This window comes from Elephantulus edwardii, unplaced genomic scaffold, assembly GCF_000299155.1.
Source record: "Elephantulus edwardii isolate Elephantulus edwardi_28Jun2011 unplaced genomic scaffold, EleEdw1.0 scaffold00335, whole genome shotgun sequence".
NCBI classification, from domain to species: Eukaryota; Metazoa; Chordata; class Mammalia; order Macroscelidea; family Macroscelididae; genus Elephantulus; species Elephantulus edwardii.
Window position 1 is genome coordinate 617,009 of NW_006400085.1, and position 4,352 is coordinate 621,360.

At 38.1% G+C, this 4,352-nt stretch overlaps 1 pseudogene; it reads right to left on the reverse strand.

Moving 5' to 3' along the window:
• Nucleotides 1-728: 728 nt before the first annotated feature.
• On the reverse strand, nt 729-1,727 carry LOC102849467 (annotated as a pseudogene).
• Nucleotides 1,728-4,352: the final 2,625 nt, after the last annotated feature.

A 4,352-nucleotide genomic window follows, 5' to 3' on the forward strand; every position in this document is an offset into this window, starting at 1 on the left:
TTGTTACCTACTAGAGCATTAGAGCTCTCTTCAGTTTTCAGTTTCACATTGCACCTCTTCATGTAGCTCTCTTTTTTTAACACCTTTCTCCCTTTGCTGGATTTGCACAACATTTCCAGTCTTCAACACAGAATTGCTTTTTTCTTGTGGTCCTTCCTACTAGTGTCCTAAGAGTCAGTTGTGGGGTTATGTTTAAGGGCAAATTTCCTGTCTGATACTTTACTTACATCATTCACAAACATAGAATCCGCCTAGTTTGATTCACATATTGGTTATGTGGAGACATCAGAACGAATTAGAGCATATCTCTTTAACTATTGTAGCTTGGAAATTTAATGAGTTTATCACCAAGAGTCTGAATTTCATAAAGGGAAAGTTGGAGATTGATTTTTATATGAGTTAGTTCTACAGATATTACTCTGGTATACCTGCTGAGTTGCAATCTTTGTGAAAATATAGTCTGTTTATGCAATTTCTCTAGGTAGGAACCACTGATAACTTCATGAGAATAGATCTATTCACAGTCTTCTCAGTCTCTTATCTATTTTTTTAAATCATCACTACAATCAACTTTGAAGTCCCTTTTGGCAAGCGTTCAGGTTTAATAAAATGAACACAGAATTGGAAAGAGTTTGAAAACTTCCCCTTCATATGAAATGAGTTACCATCTTTATCTTTTTTCCCCCCTCAAGCCAAACTTTTTATTTCCAAAGTGGTGCCATAAATTTCTACCGAGTGCCAATGGTCACTTGCCACACTCGCACCAGATTGTCTGTGTAGCCAGCAAACAGAGTCTGGCCATCAGCAGACCAGGCCAGAGAGGTGCACTGAGGTGGTTCAGCTTTGCTGCTGTTGCTGATAACTTCTTGCTTCAGTTCATCTACAATGATCTCTCCCTCCAAGTCCCAAATCTTGATAGGGGGGCCTGTGGCCGCACAGAGCCAGTAGTGGTTAGGGCTGAAGCACAGGGCATTGATGAGGTCACCACCATCTAGAGTGTAGAGATGCTTGCCTTCATTGAGGTCTCACAGTATAGCCTGGCCATAGTTGCCTCCAGAAGCACAGAGCGATCCATCCAGAGAGATAGTCATAGTGTTCAGGTAGCCTGTGTTGCCAATGTGGTTGGCTTTCAGCTTGCAGTTAGTTAGCCAGGTTCCACACCTTGACCAACTTGTCCCAGCCACCTGAGATGATGATGGGGTTGCTGCTGTTGGGTGAGAAGCGGACACAAGACACCCACTCCAAGTGACTCTCATCCTGGACAGTGTACTTGCAGACACCTAGAGTATTTCATAGCTTGATGGTTTTATCTCTGGATCCTGAGACAATTTGCTGGTTGTCAGAGAAGGCCACACTAAGCATATCCTTTGTATGCCCTACAAATCGACGTGTGGTAGTACTCATTGTGAGATTCCAGAGGTGTAGCATTCCATCCCAGGAACGAGAAAGGGCAAACTGGCCATCAGAGGAGATGACCACATCACTAACAAAATGGGAGTGACCACGGAGAGCACACTGAGGGATGCCATAGTTGGTTTCATCTCTGGTCAGCTTCCACATGATGATGGTCTTATCTCGCCAGGCGGACAGTATCATGTCTGGAAACTGTGGTGTGGTCGCAATTTGGGTCACCCAGCCATTGTGAGGGTGCCACGAAGGGTCATCCGTTCAATCATGTTTACGGCAGGTGCAGGGGTCACCACAGCGATGAGGATGGCAGTGGATAACTCAGAGACCCCAAGAGCACAGCCACTGCTGCCGCGGCTCCACTGAGAAAAATCCATCTTTATCTTTTTAACACCACCTTGGGTAGCTGCATGAGGAATGTGGACATTTTCCCATCAAGAAACAAGAGGTAACACAGAATGAAACACAGTATGTCAACTTAATGAATAGAAGAAAGTAACAATAAGAACAATGTCTTTCAGCTGCAGCTTAATAAGGCTTCACAGATTTCACTGTAATAAAATATAAATGAACCAATCAAAAGTTGTTGACATGAAGAACAAAAATAGCATCCCAACCACCCTAAAAACTTTTTCAAATAAAGACTTCTGGAAGAAATTAATCTAAAGCATAACTCAGCCTTTGGAAAGCACATGGATGCTCAAGTTTTCATACAGCCCTTGTCCTTGTCTACACAGTTGCCTATCTACTTAATTAGACAACAGGACATAACCTGAATGAATCCATTATCTTTGGATTATCTATAAACAAATTAAGGACTCAGACTATCACAATACAAGCTAAATCTACCTATTATCTATCTATCTATCTATCTATCTATCTATCTATCATCTATCTATCTATCTATCATCTATTATTATTATTATTATCTAAGCTATCATCTGTTTGTATTCCAGTTCTGATATTTTTTAGTATATTCTAAGTAGTGGAAAAGCTGAGTTAAATGGTTTTTGACAATCACAAAATGGACACAAGACTGATACTTCACTTAAGAAGAAAGTCAGATGACAAACACATGAAAAACAATTGTCAAAATCATTGGCTGTTTAGAAAATAAAAATCAAAATAACAAATGAGATAGTACCTCACTCCAGCAACAATAGCAAATTTCAACGGAACAGTCATCAGTAAATGCTGGTGAGGATGTGGAGAGATCAAAACTCTCATACACTTCTGATGGGGATGTAAAATGATATAACCACTATGGAAAACAGTCTGATGCATCCTCGAAAAGTTAACAATGGAAAAGAAATGTTTAAGTGTACTTTAATTCTGGATCATTTTTTCCAGAATTAGATTTTTTAAAAAAGAAATCCTTACTGTAGTTATTATGGGAATAAAGAATAAGCACTGTTCAAGTACTAATGAAATGGATAATCACGTACTAGTGAAACAGCTTTTAACAGAGGAGTTAAATACCAATTGAAGGCTTTATTCCTAGATTATTGAGGGCCTCTTCACTTAAAGATAATCCAGAAATAATGAATTAGAATTTAGATACACTTAAGAACATTCCCATCGCTGTACGGCAAAGTTTTTTAATGCTAATTATGCATAATTTATTTATAAGATTACTTTATGTGGAATTTGTATTTCAGTATGATGTTGATTTTTAATAGTTATTATATTAATGTTTTTCTGAGATTATCAGACATAGAATTCTTTCCTCTGTTCCTTTTTCTCTTTCTTCCTGTCTGCTTCTTCTCTTCCAGCCTTTCTACTTTCTTTCCTTCTTGTGGTTTACTCTTACTCAGTTAAATACTCCTGAACATTGCCAGGTGCTTGTCATAAATGTGCGTCTTTAGGAAATTGTTTTTATAGATTCAGGGAGACTACAAATCTGGGCAAGCCCTGGCAATCTACTACCCTAGCCCTAAGAGATCCAGCACTATTTTCTAGGGAATGGAGAGATGGAACCTGTCACAAGAAAAGAAGAAGTATTTTAGACGTGAGTACAGTTGTATTTTCCATGGATAAGATGAAGTGTGAGCCATAATGAGCGATCTGAATAGTTGGATCTCTTCTTGAAAGCACAGACTGGGGACAATGTGTTGTAAGTATAGTGGAAATCAATCAGACTAAGAATAAAGTATAATTTAAAAAGAAATCTGAAGGAAGAGAGGTAGGGATGGGACACATAAATATCTGTTACCATTAATAAAGTCCTGGTGTGGATAACTACGAAGATAGTGTTGTCATCAAAATTAATTACTAGAAAGTGAAGAAACTAGAAAGTGACTAGAACCAGAAAATGAAGGAGTAAAAGAATCAACAATTCCTTGATTTATTGTTCAGGCTATAACACCATTCAATGAGTAAGGAAAAGGTGGCAAGAAGGGAAGGTACTTCTGTGCATAAAGTAACATTAAGATGCCTTTAAGATCTTAATGTGAGTTGTTTACCAGGCAATTGAATGTCTATGTTTGTCTGGGACTTTAGAAAAAGATCTAAGCTGGGGATACATTTTGGAGATACCTGTCTTAGGCATCAGGTGGTGATTATCAGAGTGGTAGAATTGCTAAGGGAAAATGAATGAGAACAAAAACTGAGAACTGGCATAATTTAAGTAATAGATGGAAAAGAGAAATCTAATAAGGATTAATATACGAAGAAGGAGAAATACCACGAGTGTACAGAATTAATGCCATGATAAAGGAACATTTCCAGAGACTGGCAGAAGAAATAAAATAAAGTCAAGGCATATAAGGGATTGAAAGTGACTCAGTTTTAATTCGTGTAGAGTGTATTCCTAGTAATATAAATATTTATGTTCAATTTTTTGAGGAACCATTAAACTGTCTTCCAAAGTGGTTGTACCATTTTACATCTCACCAACAGTATAGGAGAGTTCCCATCTCTCCACATTTTCTCCAACAGTTATTGCT